Source organism: Toxorhynchites rutilus, chromosome 2, assembly GCF_029784135.1.
Source record: "Toxorhynchites rutilus septentrionalis strain SRP chromosome 2, ASM2978413v1, whole genome shotgun sequence".
Taxonomy (NCBI): domain Eukaryota; kingdom Metazoa; phylum Arthropoda; class Insecta; order Diptera; family Culicidae; genus Toxorhynchites; species Toxorhynchites rutilus.
Window position 1 is genome coordinate 21503694 of NC_073745.1, and position 18481 is coordinate 21522174.

The 18481-nt window shown below is 38.6% G+C and overlaps 1 protein-coding gene across 1 annotated transcript in view; it reads left to right on the top strand.

The window, feature by feature from the left end:
* Positions 1 to 11699: 11699 nt before the first annotated feature.
* The window catches only part of LOC129769628 (5-hydroxytryptamine receptor 1A), a 220886-nt gene continuing 214104 nt past the window's right edge, over positions 11700 to 18481 (top strand). The window contains exon 1 of the mRNA XM_055772008.1: positions 11700 to 12568. The gene's annotated coding sequence lies outside the window, so the exon portion shown is untranslated. The remainder of the gene's footprint in view (positions 12569 to 18481) is intronic.

Consider the following 18481-nt stretch of genomic DNA (forward strand, 5'->3'; position numbering starts at 1 on the left):
TAAGCGACACCTCAGACCCCTATAGCCAATTGTTTTAAACAAAAATCTATTTCTAGTTTCAGTCTTATTCATACAAAATTCTTACTAATTTGAAAACATTGCTGTTGGTTAACCTATTATACGCCTGTAACAACTATATTGCCACCCACAGAATTTTTTTGGGCCGTACTTGGAATATTATTTCTATATATCTCAATATTTTGCTTAACAAAAGACTTCTTAAAGTATCTGGCAATACTCCTATTTTTTAGGGCTGCTAAAAATTTACGATATTAATTTGGGAGGCATTTTTATGACAAAAAAAACGTTATTCCAGAGCGCCGGCAAAAAATTCTGCTTAAATTCGTTGAACATGCAACAAGTTGATGAGTTTTTCACTGTAAGTGTTCTATTTGGAATCTACTGTGTAAGTTCGTTCAGTTTCTTCAATAAAAAATTAGTGTATTTGATAAACAATTCTAATTTTATATATTTTTTTTGGTGTAAAAAAATGTTTTTTTTCGCAACACTAGAGAAATTGCTTTAATTTCTGTACAAGCAAAGGCACAATAAACTGAGTTTACAAGGCACCCGTAAGCAGTGTTTTTGGGTAATGAGCAGTGGCAACTATTTTGCCACCAATTTTTTCAACTTTCAATAGTTTATTTTTTTATTAAAGATATTGTGTTCTTCCTCATGTAAGGATTATGATATCTGAAATTTGAGTCGATTCCTGGCCTAGTTTTCACGGCCTTATAAAGGGTTAAGCTAGGGTTGCCAGGTGTATTGAACAATAATCTGGAAGTTGGAAATCAAAAGTCTAGATTTGTCCGGATTTAACATTTTCACGAGAAAGTGTAACCCGACACGCCTTCTAGGCGTGTGAGTCCTTCCTAACCGGGGCTCTGCGCAGTCAAGCAGTTGGCTTAAGCGCCACTCCCGTAAGGGAGGCCAACCGCCGTGTTTTTGGTTGCCCGGCCAATGAGAATCGAACTCCCAGGGCGGGTTTTTCTTTCTTTCCCCAAAACCCGGTTTGTTTCTCAATTTGAGCTGCGCTGTAAAGTGAACCCGAACACCGCTTGTCCAGAGGACAAGATTAAAGCCCGAGAGTGCGTGGGCCGATCCCCAGACCACAAATTTCAGCAAATTTTCCTCACTGGACCAATTAGCGAAAATATTGTCCACAACGAAGCTCGCTTCGGAGCGTAGGAGTTCAACTAACTGCAACAAAAAGGAGTCTCTTTGCAGACTCAAGACCTTTACAACAACAAAAAAATCAGTTGCCGGTACTTAGGCCACACCGCTAGCCAGTAAATAACTCAGACTATGAAATATTCAACTCAACATTTATTACAGGAAAACAGCGTGACGACAAAAAACTAATTCAACTCATTTATAACATAACAGAAAATTTTTATCTAACTCCAGACTCGAACATCAAATCATTGGATTTGCAGACATAGCAATTAGCTCACTACACTAAAGGCACATTGAAAAAGATTTGGTAATGGCGGTTGACTTTCTAGTCATACTGCTATGGCTTCTCCATTCACTCACATTCAATGGCTATTGTGTGTGTACTTTTGTGTGGTGTTGCTTCTGTTCTTGCGCTCTATAGCGCACCTCTCATTATTAGCGTGTTGAGTATTATTTCCCTACATGCGCATGTTAAAAGGAAAATAAAAATGGGTACTCACTACCATGGATTTACGTGGTACGGCGGCGAAGAGCGATGAACTTCCGCTGATGACGAGCCGCCGGGAGCGCGAGAATTTTGCTGGGGCCCTCGTGTTGACGGAGAGGGCCAATTCCAACGTAGTCGTGGGGTCAGAAGTGGTGCCACCTAGAAACAACACATAAAAAAGCGCACACACAAGCCATTTACCATAAAGCCACATTTTGCAAAAAAAAAAAAAAGCCAATGCTTACCTCCAATTGAATTTGAACTTTTACGCACTGGAGGAGTAAATTTTAAATTTAAAATTGAGCTAACTGCGCTCACTAAAAAACAAAAGAAAAAGAACAAACAAAGAAAAAAAAAACACAAATGAGCTACACTAACTATGGCGTGAAAAGTACCAACTACCTTTTGAACTACTCGCGATTTCACAAACGGAACTACACACTGCTGCCTCTTCCACGGGCCAAGTTGAAATGGAAGAATATTTCTTCGAAGTCCTCAGATCAGCGCAATGATCAAAAGGACCGGAACTACGCAATTATTAACGATATTAATAATACGTAGTCTTACCCTCAACCCCCTTGCCTACATCTGTCCACTTTTCAAACCTTTTCGGGCGATTATCTTTAATCTCCCGAGCGCAGCTTAAATCGAGTCGCTCGCCGGATTCCGAATTCAAATACCAAGAAAACCCGCCAAAAACTCTCCCGGTTAAGGAAACGTGAATTTCTTAGAAAAAACTCACACGAGTGTCCAAGACATTTTCTGAGACGTGTCTTGGCTAAATTGAGCCGTCGAGTTACATCTGGCACTCAATTATAGCTAGCAGTGAAATCGGAAAGGGGAAAAGCATTCGCTTTGCAGTTCATCCGAAACATACACATATGAAAAGACACTCAGATTCTACACACGGGAGTTGTGTTGAAACTGACGTTCATACTCATAGAAACGAGGGGCTCAACAATACTAAAATCAGTGCAGCGCTACAAAAGTCGTTTGATGTTTGCGGAAGCGGACAAGGTTTGCTTACGAGTAGTGAAAATGAAGTGTCCTTCTCAAGGCAGGTGAAGAACTAGTTTGGGTTGAGTTTGTCCACAAGGGCCTTTCTCAGGACTAGAACTGCAAAAGTTTAAAGTTTAAAGAATCTCATTACACTTACTAGTTCGCAAGGGACAGCTATTGGTTTGCCCAATTTCATATGGAATATGCTTACGCGCATACGAAGACCATAAGGCAGAACTATAGCAAATACACTTCATGAGGACTGTATCGAAAAGTCGTTAGTAACATCTATTCGTGAATAAAAATAGATTGCGATTATTATTTCAACAATTTTTTTTTGGTTTATTGAAGATCAGTTCAATGTGAAACAATAGTGTGGCCACAAAAGCCGTTGTGCATTTCCTGAATGCTGCTGTCCATTTTTTTCTGAATTCCTCCATGGTTTGGGAAACTGTTCCCTCCTTCTTGAAAATCCTTTTCAAAATCGCCCAGTAACGTTCAATTAATCGGAGCTCTGGACAATTTAGTGGGTTGATGTTTTTCTCAACGAATTGGATATAATTGTCTGAGAGCCAACTAAAGCTGAAAAACTAAAACAAGTTCGCCCTTTTTTGAGTGGAATCATTATCAAAATTGCTAATTACTTTTTGATACAGTTCTTATTGAAAAGCGATGGACAATCACTTTTAAGCTAGGGGTGATTTGAGTTGCCTGGTGAAGTCATGGCCCTTGCTCCATCAGCCCCACAGACAATCAAATAAATTTGGTATGCAATTTTGTCCCTCTTGAACAACGAAACTATCTCGTCATACAACGTTCTAGAATCCGTTTCAGTAACCTGTATAAGGTCATAAAACAATGATTCACGAACAGTATACCATTCTTCCAATAGCTAATTCTGGCCGCTAAGGGTGCTCTACCACTGTTTGACCGAAGCCAAATATTTGACTCTTTTTGACAGATAAAATTTGATCAACGTGTACTGATCAAATGTATTCGACAAAAACACGACAAGCAAATATTCAGTTTTTGGGTGCCTAAGATATTTGTTTGGTCTGTTCTTCGAATCTGTTGGTACATGGTTAGATTACCTTAAATAATTCAGTCGCTTTTCCATGTTCGATGTTTGACATTGTTTGCTACTGTTGAGTATTGAAGAGTGGCAAACAAAATGATGTTTGACAAATTTCAAACCAAACTTTATCCGTCAAAAAGTATCAATTATTTGATCTCCGGACAAACAGTGTACGGCTACCTTAAGGATTGTGTCCATTTCTTCGACAAATCCATTGATTCGTCGGCTAAACGGATTGCTTCGCAAATGACAAATGGTCGTATTTGCGTTTCTCAGTCGCTGCATGCTTCAAGAAATCCTTCAATCCTCCAAAATACTTCGTGTCTTCGTCTCTACATACTTGGTTGAAACCAGCATGCTTAACGGTGCCCTGAGAAAGCCAGCTCAGTCTGGCCTCCCAATCTCTTCGGTGAAATCAATTATGCCATTTTGATTAACTGTTTCAATAAAACTAGCACGAACTAGCTTTCCAAATCGACTCAATAGAGGCAAATGTGATTGCGGATTATTTTTAAACTGGAAAAATCTGGACAAAGTGCCGAAAGTCTGGACTAGAGCAAGCACGGTCTGGATATTTGGCTGTTTTACCAAAGTCTGGAAGATTCTTAACAAAATTGGAAGTCTGGGTTAAGCGGGTAAATTTGACATCATTTTCTCATCAAAATTCAACAAAATAAATAGATGCAAAATTATAAAAATAATAATTTTATGATAAATATGTTAATACAAATTACTCACAAATACTGGAGTACAAATACTGCCAAATTTATCATATTAAAGGGTGTTTCACATCAAATTGCATCAGGGAAAAAACGCTGCAGAAATTCACCCAGTAGACCGATCCTTTTGAAAATTTTAGACAGTTAAATAAAAACTATTAAACAACTTTTGGCATTTTCTTTTTATTCATACTTCGAGCCCAAGCCCGTATGCTCGCACCATCCTCTTTACCCCGTCCATAAGGTTCTGTACAACGTCGGGTTGTAGTTTTTTTTTGAACAGAAATCCATTTTCTCTTGAAGTCCGCCTCCGATTTGACAACTTTTGGGTTCTTCCGGAGGGCCTGCTTCATAATCGCCCAATATTTCTCTATTGGGCGAAGCTCCGGCGCGTTGGGCGGGTTCATTTCCTTTGGCACGAAGGTGACCCCGTTGGCTTCGTACCACTCCAACACGTCCTTTGAATAGTGGCACCAAGCGAGATCCGGCCAGAAGATGGTCGGGCCCTCGTGCTGCTTCAATAGTGGTAGTAAGCGCTTCTGTAGGCACTCCTTAAGGTAAACCTGCCCGTTTACCGTGCCGGTCATCACGAAGGGGGCGCTCCGCTTTCCGCAAGAGCAGATCGCTTGCCACACCATGTACTTTTTGGCAAACTTGGATAGTTTCTGCTTGCGAATCTCCTCCGGAAAGCTGAATTTGTCTTCTGCGGAGAAGAACAACAGGCACGGCAGCTGACGAAAGTCCGCTTTGACGTAGGTTTCGTCGTCCATTACCAGGCAATGCGGCTTCGTCAGCATTTCGGTGTACAGCTTCCGGGCTCGCGTCTTCCCCACCATGTTTTGCCTTTCGTCGCGGTTAGGAGCCTTCTGAACCTTGTATGTACGCAGGCCCTCCCGCTGCTTGGTCCGCTGGACGAATGAACTTGACAAATTCAGCTTATTGGCGACATCCCGGACCGAACTTCTCGGATCACGTTTAAACTGCTTAACTACGCGCTTGTGATCTTTTTCACTGACGGAACATCCATTTTTGCCGTTCTTCACCTTCCGGTCGATAGTTAGGTTCTCGAAGTATCGTTTTAGTACTCTGCTGACCGTGGATTGGACGATTCCCAGCATTACCGATATCCCGATGTGACAACTCCGGATTCTCGAAATGAGTGCGCAGGATTAATTCACGACGCTCTTTTTCGTTCGACGACATTTTTCCAAATTTACGAAAAATTGACAGTGAAGCATGGCCAACGTGATCTATACACTCTTATCTGATTATAAGCGAAAGCTGAAGATATAATTCCTAAAAATAAAATTTCTACAGCGTTTTTTCCGTGATGCAATTTGATGTGACACACCCTTTATATGAACTTATGCGCGCTCATCTATTTGTTGAATTTTTGAAAAGTACAGCAATAATACTTTCTACCAGAAATCAATTTGGATTTGGTTACAACTTATACTGTATCCTGAAAGCTTCAAACAAGAACTTGTGTTAATTAAAACCCCCAAAATCAATTTTCGTTCTTGTGAACCCCTGAGAAACCAATATCGACTCCAAGGGGTCGATATCGACCATTTTGAGAACCCCTGCTCTAAACTCTCTTAATTGACGCATACTTCGTAATAAAAACAGATAATAGATACTTTGCATAGAATGCATATGCGCTATTGTGTTTATTTTGCAAGTATGCTATATATTTTTCACTATATATTATTTTTCCAAGAATTCTTTTTCGGGCAGGAGGAAATACTTAAGTATCCTCATTTTGATCTTGATACCAAAATTTGGCCAAGATTGATATAAGAAGTAAAATACGAAAGAATAAGGCCAAAAAATATAGAGAAATAGCTGTTCTTTACTGAAATTTGATGAATTCCAAAGTAATACTTGAGCAATTTTGTTTTGGTTTTGAATGTGCTTATTTTAATTTTGGAATAATATTATGAGACCTAATCAAACATTATTCCAAAATTCCAGTACATAAATCAATGCAAAAATCAGTGCACGGAAACGCCAGTTTGACAGTTTAGCATTTAAAATGTGAACGAATGAGACCTGAAACAAACCACGCAAAAACATCAAACCGTGAACTCAATAGTCATTCGGGCGTTGAGTTGCTATCTCCCTCTGCGACTCGACTATCTCATTTCATTCTTCACCGTTAAATGGATTTCACGGCATATTGAAGTGACTCCCCCAGACTGAATTCGTTTCTCCTACTCATGTATCACGTATGCATGTATCGATCTTTGAGTTCACGGTGGGTAAACAACGGAGCCGTCCAATCATGGTGTAACAATTTTTTTGCCCCAGAAATCAAATTTTCGTTTTAATTAATAAGATTGTGTACGCGGGCAACGAGGTTCATGACAGGATGAGTAGTAGTAGTGGATTGAAATCAGGTTGAATGAAAAGGCAGAATTGCATGAATTCGTCAAGCCAATTAGAATAACCATTTGCTAGAATAGTTCATCAGTTATCCTCGTTCTTAACGCTCATCAATTCCTTTCTAGTTGATTCAAGTTATGAACGAAAATGTATGAACGTGGTTACGGTTAGACGCCGTGCATTAATTTATTGAGTTCTTTTTTCCTACATTCTAATTGAATGCGAAAAAGACAGCAATAAAGATGCCCAAAAAACATTTCAGAATTGTCAAAATTTGCATTAGAAGAAAAAATACAGAGGATTGTGGTTAGGTTTGATGCAGCTATCTATAACTAGAAAACGTGTCCTCATGCACTTTAATTAATCACATTACCGAGCAGTTTTGCGACGATTGTGATTTAATGGATATACTCGAGATTTTTTCGTATTTCACGGAAGTAAATTACGGAAAGATTCTCAAATATTGTTTCTTCTTCTTCTTCTTCTTGAATGGCGTTAACGTTCCCTGTGGAACTTTTGCCGTCTCAACGTATGTATTAACTAGCGTCATTTATTAATACTTAGTTGAGATTTCTTAAGCCAAATAACACGCCTTGAATGTATTCCGAGGGGCAAGCTCTAGAATACGCGTGACCACAGTGCAAGTCGAAGGAAATTTCTCTGACGAAAAATCCCCCGACCAGAACGGGAATCGAACCCGAACACCCGGCATGATAATGTGAGACGCTAACCACTCGGCCACGGGTGCACAATATTGTTTCACAGTGATTGAAAACAATATTTGAGAATCAATTTGATGTCCTCGAATGATATGATTAATTAATGGTTTATTACGCCATTTTATGGCTACATATAAATACTACACGAATCTTCAAAAAAAAAATTCTGTTTACCAATCATTGGAATGGGTAAAAAAATCATTATTTCTAGCGTAATTTTTGTTGGGTTTTTGTCACGCGGCTTTTTTCACGAGTTTTTTTTTCAAGTGGATTTTCCAATTAAGATGACTGTTTTTACGCGGATTTTCCAATTGACGCGTTTTGTAAAACCGTTTCATTTTAAGATGATTGGATTTGATTAATCTAAAATGATTTTTTTGTATTCATTCGTGCTTTGAAATAGAATTGAGAAATGGAATTTTTATTCGAAGCTTCGTGTAGTATTTATATGCAACCATTCCATGCCAAACCGAAATAGTTCGATTTGGTCAAAAGTTGTAATTTTGTTCTTTTTCGCAAAACATTAGACCCGTATTTTTTTATTTTTTCATTGAGGTGGCCATTTCCATTTTAGGGTGGTTCAAAAAATCAACTTTTTCCACTGTTTCCCAAAAATGATTTTCTACAATAATTCATAACTTTTGAACCACTGAACCGATTTATATTTTTTATATTTTTTCTTGAATGCTGTTTTTAGCATATCTCGATATCAGAGATGCAATTTTTTTATTTTTGGGATATGATTTTTCAAAGTTAACCGGTGGTCCAAAAAATCATTTTTCCTCTTTCATCCAAAAATAACTTTTTTCAAGAGTTCATAACATTTGAACTACTGAGCCGATTTAGATGATTGACATATTTATTTGAAAAGTCAATAAGCTAAACTTCTTGGAAAAAATATCATACTTGCGATAAGATTGAATTCTAGTGGCATAGGTCTAGTTATAGTCACACATTGAACGAAGATCTAAAACATGTTAAATTTGCAAAATAATAACTCAAAAACGAAAAAAATGGCATCTCTAATATCAGGATATGTTATGTAAAAAATCCGCAGCTTTTCAGAAAAAAATATTTTAAAAAAATAGTTCCCTATATCTTTTACTGAGAAAACTATGGAAAACTAATTCAACTAATAATTACAGAAACAAAATCCAATTTTTTCGCAAAAGTAAAATTTTTCCAAAGAAAACTAAATCATAGGCATAAAATTATATACCCAATTGCTATGTCGATCATCTGAATCGGTCTAGTAGTTCAAAAGTTATGAATTTTTGTAGTGGAAGAAGGGGAGAAATTTGTTTTTTCGAACCATCGGTTATCTTTGAAAAATCATATTCAAAAACGAAAATATTACATCTCTGATTTTGAGATATGTTATGTACAAAAGCTTTCAAGCAATTTTTGGGAAAAAACGGAAAAAATTGATTTTTCAGACCATCCTAAAATGAAAATGTGCATCCTAATAAAAAAATGCAAAAAAATACGGGTCTAATATTTTGTAAAGAACAAAATTACCAGCTTTGACGAAAATCTGAGAACCACTATATCAGTTTGGCATGGAATGGCTGTATTGTGCAAATGCTTTCGATGCGGACCGAATGGAAAGCACAGCAAGAACAATCCGGGACTTAACGTGTTAAATAATTTGAAATTTGGTAGGAGAACTTATCGAGGTTGACCCTAATGGACATGTGAATCATATCTCTTTAACATCAAACCTACCACGAGGGGTCAAATGACCCATTTCAAACTTTTAGTCAAAATTTTCTTACAAATTACATTGTCACAACATAATTTGCCTGCACTACTTTTCTTAAAACATGCACCGAATTTATTTTTCAGTATTTATATAGAAATACTAGCTGACCCGGCCCAAAATTTGTTTTTTGTTATCAATACCTTCAAACATTCACGTTTTCTTACTAAGCGCAAGTACATGAGTCCAATCGCAGAACTGTTCATTGATTGATCTTCTAATCGACCCCGTTGAATTTATCTTTTACTAAAAAATTCCTAGTACTTCTACCCAAATTCATCATTATAATATCAGATTATTTTTAGACACAATTGTCGTTCAAGATTTTCCAACCACTTGCAAATAACATGTTTCTCCGTTACAAGGAATAAATGTTTGATACAGAAAATATAGTAGAACAAAAACAGACCCCTCCCCTTTTCTCCCCTTGGAGAGGGGGAAGGAGTGTCTATTCATCATAGAAACATTTCGTGCCCCCTAAAATCTTCACATGCCAAATTTGGCTCCATTTGCTTGATTAGTTTTCAGGTTATGCAGAAATTTGTTTTTCATTTGTATGACAGCCCACCCTAAGAGAGGGAGGAGGAGTATATAACCACTTCATTTGTTTGGCAGACAGCCCACCCTCCCCTTAGAGAGAGGGTGAACCACCATAGAAACATTTATTGCGCCCTAAAATCTTAATATACCTAATTTGGTTTCGTTTGCTTGATTAATTCTCGAGTAATGCAGAAATTTGTGTTTCATTTGTATGGCAGCCCCCCCTTAGAGAGGAGGGTGGAGTGTCTAACCACCATAGAATCATTTATTGCACCCTAAAACCTCCACTTTCCAAATTTGGTTTAGTTTTCTTGATTAATTCTAGAGTAATGTAGAAATTTGTGTTTCATTTGTATGGCAGCCCCCCTTAGAGAGGAGGGTGGAGTGTCTAACCATCATAGAATCATTTATTGCACCCTAAAACCTCCACTTTCCAAATTTGGTTTAGTTTTCTTGATTAATTCTAGAGTAATGTAGAAATTTGTGTTTCATTTGTATGGCAGCCCCCCTTAGAGAGGAGGGTGGAGTGTCTAACCACCATAGAATCATTTATTGCACCCTAAAACCTCTATATGCCAAATTTCGTTTCATTTGCTTGATTAATTCTCGAGTAATGCAGAAATTTGTGTTTCATTTGTATGGCAGCCCCCCCCCTTAGAGGGGTCTCAAACTATCATGAAAACCTTCCCCGGCCCCAAAAACCCCTACATACCAATTTTCATGTCGACCGGTTCAGTTGTTTCCGAGTGCATAAGAATCAAACAGACAGACAGACAGACAGACAGAAATCCATTTTTATATATAGAATATGTAATCTGCCCTAACTACCGCAACGGGTCATTTGACCCGTACAAACAGTCATGTGATATCAGAAAGATTTGTATGTGTAGTTGTGATACAAAACCATTACATTACACATTTGCTATTGCTTTATATATTTTGTTGTATTTGTGAATGAATAGTAAATTAATTGTATTGCCAAGCGAGCTTACAGTAACCATTCCAAGCTACAGTACTATTTTGCGTGTTAAAAAATTTAATTTCATTATTTTTCTAATAATTGCTATCCTAAAATGCCGAAATATACTAACTAACATTGTTCACTAACTATTCATAAAGGGTCATTTGACCCGCTGTGGTAGGAATAGGTATACATGAAACATCGGTAGGTTTTGTGTTAGTTATTGTGAACTGGTTCTCTATATTTTTCGGAATTTGAATAAATATGCAATTGAGTATAACTTTTCGAATGAGATTAGCAAGTCATCCGCGAGTATATCTGTGATTAATTCACGAGGTTAAACGAAACCGGAACAATTGTCGCAAAAGCAATCGTACTGGATAATCAAATTTGTGGATATTGCACTCTCTTCACCTCCCAATCCCGCCATTCGGCTCCATAAATGCACTCGGGCAAATGCAAGAACGCTTCAGGGCGGTTAACCACTTGATATATTCTCAGTGTTAATTTCGATTCGCGGTTTCTTCGTCCATAAATTATCACGTGCTGTGTCGGAATGGGAGCGAGGGGGAGTGAAGCGCACTGTCTCCAACGTGTCGATGTTTTTAGCCGATAACAGAGCGGAAAACATCGCATCAACAGAAACAGCTGATCCGCTTCTGTTCTGAGAAAGGGATGAAAATCAACATCAGTTGAGAGCGTGCAAAAAGCGCGGGAAAATATCAGGACGGTATTGTCTCTCTCCAGGACTCTCATGCCTCTCGCACCCAGACCGGTTCGCAGCAAGGGTCAGGAGCAGATCGTGGTTACCCGCATGTGGCATGAAGTTTATCCTGTTCTGCAGCATCCAAAGTTTGCGATTCAGTTGTTCGTTGACTGTCGCCGGTTCTGGATGCGAATCGAGTGCGGTGTCGTCCTGTTCCTGGGAAGGTCAACCAACACATTGGTCAGTTTTGGCCCACTTTTGTGATCTCGCTTGGAAGGGAAATGTTGTCCTCGACAGTCTGCTGCATAAGTCATGTGCTATAAATCGTGCGAACCTTGTTGTCGGCGTCGTCGTCGTTGAGAGGTGGTTTGTTTTTACCGTCACTTTGGTCCAGGAACGAATGCCAAGCCAAGACCATCGTAACCCACCCGCTGATTGTGGGGCCGTAAAGATCTTGTACGTCGAGCCCAAGTATTTATGTGCAGTCGAGATTATTCGTTGAGAGCAAAGACGGGTAGGAGATGTATTATGTGTATCTTTATTAAATTGGATTCAACACTAAAGTAAAAGTGAGTGTCTTCACCTCAAAGAAAATTGAAGCAGGATTGAACCGGCTATCAAGTGTGCGTACTCGGAACTATGTGGAAGACTATGTCTTACATTTCTCGCAATCAGGTTATTGTGATGTGAGTGGGTGGAGGTTGTGTTCTTTGGCATTACTACGTGGTTTGGAAGCTACAAAACGATTTTATTTTGATAGCATTCTCATTGAAAAAAAAAAGCGAAGGGTGGTAGCCCACAAGTGCTGCTCATATGGATGTTGTGTTATAAACGAAGATGCATGGAGACCATTTATGTTAAGAATATGCAATGATTTGAGCGCATCGGTGACTTTAAGCTGTGGTGATAAATGGTATCGCATATATTTGCATAAGGAAATAAGTACACCGGATAAATGTGGTGACCGTCAGCGTATTGAGTGCATCTCTATAACTTTAAAACGTTATCACGGGTACTTTGGAGTCGCTAAATGTAGTCAAATGTGAGTAAAATATTACATAAACATTGTATAAATGTTATTCAGGAAGTATACTATTATATGGATTGGTGTACACATGGAGGCAACATTGACTCGATAGACTTTCCGAATACATCTACGTTTACTTTCCTTGCATCGTGGAATTTATTTATGAGTGTTATTTTGGGTTGATAGGTTTGGGACTTGTGGGAATCAGTGTTTCACTCTGTTGAAAGTGTAGTTCTTGACAATAAGATTGTTTTAGATTTGTTTTTTTTTCGATACTGTATGTAACTCATAACCCTCAGTTCATAATTCAATTTCACTTTCGAGTTCCTTACGGTCAACAATTATTGGCACTCGCCATATAAAATGGTGAAGACCAATGAATATTCATTGATGTATTGAACATTTGTCAAAAAGTTAAGAATATCTTTTGTGTCCCAATCATCACTATTTAGGAGCTGCCGATCTTCTACTTTATCACATAGTTGATCTCCAGTTATACAAAATTGATGAAACACTCCCTTTATCCATAAAGGGATTTCAAATATTTTCTGTATCCATCATATTTTGGGATAAGGTTGATTGAAGTTGGTACCCGAAGTCTGAAGAAACTTTTATGCTTGTCGCTGTTAAAAAAAATAAAAACGAAAATGAAAGACGCACCACGCTAGATATGGGGTACAGTCTAGGGGGCGTTGCTGATCAATGGTCAGCTGCATCCCAATAGGAAGTATACCGTGTCGGGCACACGTATAGAGCATCGAAGACTGCAACATACCAATTATGAGAACACTTGTAATACTAACCTCGAGCCAACCGCGAGTAATCGGTTACATATTACTAACATAGTTGTAAGACAAAATTTGTCAAAATATTGGACTCCCGGCCCCGTCAGGCTAACGCCACATGTGCCTTAATAAAAAATATATTTTGGGAAAAAAAATAAAAAAAAAATAAGAAAAACTTTCTGGGTTCAGGGTTCTGAGTAATTTTACAAAAAACATGCATACACCTCATCTAAATCTTAAAGCTCTGTACCCAGAAGTACGGACGGTAGCTTGACGTAGGTCTTTGGTTATTGTGAACAATCGCTATTGTGTAAAATTTTTGTAACTGTTTAGAAATTCGTAAATTCAATTCATTCATTACGCCAATTGGTGGACCTGAAAATATCGTTTGTTATATGAACTGAACTGATCTTGAAATGGATTGTGAAATGGTTGTAACTAAAGTTTAACTACCTTAACTACCTTAACTACCTACCTACCTACCTTCATCGACACCAAGGGGCGATTTCGCCACCTGTTCCCTACCTATCAGACTCAACAACTCATGAGTCGGGGCTATAGCTTCTCTTTTCTTTCCAAAAGAAGACGTAATTAGAGATTTTTTGTCTCTGGAAATCCCAACGTCGCCAGCTGGGATTGAATCCTAGCCGGTCGGGTTGTAAGGCTCTTACGCTAATTACACAACCCCTGACTCCGTCTATAACCTGAAAAAAAACCCATCATATTTAGAGAGTATAATTGCTCCATCGGGTGTTTTCAACGAAAGGTTGTTTTTCTATCATGGCTCCGTCGGTTCCCGAGAAGTAGACGAATTGAGACTCCTCACGTCGTCATTTGCTGCTGAGACTCTTGTGTTCAGCTTACTTTCCTTTTTTATAGCTCTAAATATAGAGCCTCCTCCGCTTCTTATCGTCCAGAAAGCCGATCTGAAAAGAATAAGTCTCACATAGCCTTGGAAAAGGCCATTTACAAATTGTGAAATCAACTCTAGTTTTGAGAAGCACCTGATCGCTGTTTGTGTTTGTAGTTGGCAAATGCACAGATGCTTAACGCTTCGATTGTCGAATGAAAATTATAACGAGCTCATGGGAACGGGTTAATAGATAATTGTTTGCTTATTGGCAATGCACGAACATAGTATGATTTATGCATATCTGAGCGTGCATTTTGAAGCAAATGTTTTGGAAACGTAAAATTCGCACGGGCAACATTTGTCGAAGATTATGCCTTCGTCTTCAACAGAGCAACATCCATTGTGACTCGCCAAAACCAAAACCGAAACCTTTTTAAAACCAAGAATCTGTAATTACAGATTTGGTTTCACACAATTTTTACAGATTTTTCAAATGTTTTTTTTCAAATTTTAGCTATGAATTAACATGTATATTCCGCTGCATATTTTTTACCAGTTCCAGGTTTCCCAGCATGTGTATGTGCAAAAGTGTGCGATTTAATTTTGCCGGGTATATTTTAAGTAGTATATAGAGTGGAATCGAATCACAATCATATATACCGTTCTGATTCATATTTCGGACAGCTTCATATTTCGGACACTTTTTATAAATAACTAGAAATGCTCAATGTTATGATGGTATAACTATAAAATTATTATCACGATTGATTCTTTGGAGTAACCCTTTAGTTATATAATCAACGAATTAAGCATTTCAAGTTATTTTTAAAGAGTGTCCGAAATATGGAGCTGTCCGAAATATGGTTCAGAACGGTAATTTTGATCGTATAAAATTTCAGAAAACTGATTGTATTTATAACGACATATTAAGTCGTAATTGAGTATAGCAAATATCGGTTTTATGATAGACACTATCGTAAAATTGAACTAATCGACATCATATATGCATATCAGGCAAATGTAGCTTGATGTAGTGTTGGAAAGGAGAAGAAATGGAATCTTTCTAGTAATGTTACGATTCAAATTTACTGTCACGTATGTAGGGGAAATGAAACAATAGTCACGGAATTTAAAAAGTGTATCTATACCTTCGGTGTCCATTGAAAAATAATGGATACCGCAACCTTAAGTATGATATCCGCGGAGTTGCTGATGCTAAAAATCTACTGAGCTACCATTATAGCGTCTGGTGGATGAGACTACATGACATTTTCTGCGTTCCTTGATCTCATGACATTGCATGAAGCCAATCTACGTGATTTTGTTCAAATTGTTTGTCGTTTTCGGATCTTTAAACTTACATCGCAATACAGAAATGAAAGACGAGTGTGGGAGTGCGAGTGAAGCGAACTAGACCCACAAAAATCGTCCAGTACCGATAGACAGTTTATCTTTGTCATCGTCCGAGCTCTTGTTGAAGCTGGCATCCGACCGAGCATGTGAACTCCAGGATTGAACCCAGATATTTGATAGTACGGAGTAGGATACTTCAGTGAACCCACATCCTTGTAACAAGATCGCAAACGACCCCGTGCAGCAGAATCCACGCAACCGGAAGTCAACCGCACCGGATATTCCTGTAAGCAGAAGACCCAGATCCAGATCGAGTCTATGTCGGGCGCAGACACACTACACCATACACTTGGGAGTAAATGTAAACGAGCTAGGGAAATAAGGATATCTGAAATTGATAGGGAAAATAAAAAGCCGTCGAAAAATTAAATCCACGTGTGTTTCCCCTTTTCGAGTTGATCTAACTGGCTGTGAATGAGCCGACCATGAGAGGACTAAACGAGTCCATGCGGGCAGCTTGGGCGTAACAGGGCATTTCTTTTGGTTCTAATAACGTAACGGTAAAAGTCTTCATTTTTTAACCCCGATCCAAATGCAATAAATGAACTAACGTAATTTTTTTGACGTAGGATTACGTCTTTCCGGAAATATATTAGGGGGGCGAACTGAAAATCGGACCAACGGTCACATTGCGAAGAATATTTAATTTTGAATGCTTACAATCGATTTGGATACATAGACACATTTCTACTCTATACTCTCCAATCTCTACTCTTTACTCTCTACTCTCTACTCTCTACTCTCTACTCTCTACTCTCTACTCTCTACTCTCTACTCTCTACTCTCTACTCTCTACTCTCTACTCTCTACTCTCTACTCTCTACTCTCTACTCTCTACTCTCTACTCTCTACTCTCTACTCTCTACTCTCTACTCTCTACTCTCTACTCTCTACTCTCTACTCTCTACTCTCTACTCTCTACTCTCTACTCTCTACTCTCTACTCTCTACTCTCTACTCTCTACTCTCTACTCTCTACTCTCTACTCTGTAGTCTTTGCTTTTTTACTAATTATTGTATTCGCTACCTGTAAAAACTAATTCTTATGAAAAACTCGGAATCACTGACACAGAGAAATTTAGATTCTATTTCTGTTCGTGCGCTAATAAATGAAGTAATATCGCAGCATCCAGCAATTAAGAGTAGTACGCAAACATGGAAAAATTACTTACTCAAACAGTATATTTATTATTTTCGCTTCTCAAGCTGACGACCACATCAACGTGTCAGTAGAAGCAACTAATTAATAGTCGTTGTTTTTTAGCGTTCTAGAAAAAAACCATAACCTGTTAATATTCACAATAATGAATGACAGCTACGTGAAGAGAACGAAACGAATAATCATAACAGTGATAACTGATCATGCGAAATCTCCAGTTATTTGCGCCTCGTTAAATCAATATCTGTTTGGCGATAGATTTAAACAGTGATGCATTCCACGCAACGTGGTTTGATAGCTCTTTCTTTCGTTGTCTGGTTGTACTTTGAGTGACAGTTGTTCGTTACACTCTGATTTTGAAATTTGTGTTCTTTTACGTTCCAGACAGAAGGTGTTTTTATTGAGCGAATCACATCACTCAAATAGAGGCAACATACATATGCTTTCACATAAAAGCATCGAGTACGTGAGCAAATTTGGCACGATTCATGCCCACACAACATGTGGAAAGAAGTTCACAAAGTACTGACGGTAAAATTGCTTGCGATCCAATCAATCAACATGGAATAAATTGAAGAAATCGTGATCAATATGAACCTGCAGACGACAGAGCTCCAGCTCCAGCTAAGAGCGATATTTGCTCAGTTCTATTACGGTGAGAATAATGAGCGAGAAAAAATATCATTATTTCAAAGCATCAAATAAGGGCTGAACATGCCCTCACAAGCAGCACAATTTACTTCAATTACTCGCTAAAATACTACCCTCCTTTTTCCCTTTATTTTCACAAATTTACTCTTTATTATTATCGAATTCCCGTGAAGGCTTCTGTTCCGGAAATTGCCAAATCAGAATGTAATGACTCGCTGCCGCGACCTGACTCCGCGGCGAAAGATTAAATTCAATCGACGGGAACGTGACTGGAACGAAATGAGTTCTGAAAATGCGAGGCCGAGGCCAAGTCTTTAAAGCAACAAGGCTGCTGCTGTGGTGTATATGGTAGCTTCGCCCGATTATAAGACAGCACAACCAACATTGTACGCATGCCAACAGATAAAATAGAAGGGAAGGGAAACTATTCTTCCGTTAAGAATTCTTCAGTGCGCTGCTCCTGCCACGCAATCTGGAAGTGGTATCTGTGTTTTTTCCCCATTTGCGTTATCCTCCGTTCCGATCCGGTGCTACAATTCACCAGATCACGGTAGCTTGCCCACGATGAAATATATTACACTAGCTGTCTCATTTACAGGATGTTGCCAAAATGTCTACATTTTTTTTTCTCTAGTGTGCGATTTTAGGGCGAATTGGTGGAGAACTGTACGGTGGTTGATACTACCGATGGAGGTTTCAGTTTTCAACATTTCGTGTTAGTTTGTCCTCCTTTCCTGGTGGAAAGCGGGCTAGCCTTTTCTCTGTTCTGTTCTGTGGTGAGGGGGGGAGGGGGTTTCAATTGCGAGCTTCTTTCTTCACACCACACGCCGCTATTGGTGGAAAGCAGAGCGGCGAGGCTTTGGGGGATGCCAATGGCGATTATTTATCAGCGAATGCACCAGGGTTCATAGGAAACGAGTTCCTTGAAAGTGGCACGCTTTCAACGAGTTTTACTTTGGTTTGATATGTTCAATTTGAAGGCAGTTCAACTGAGCTCAGAAGTTAGTCATTTCCTCCAAATTTTAATGTTTGTTTTCACCCAAAATCTCACATAATACATTTTATACT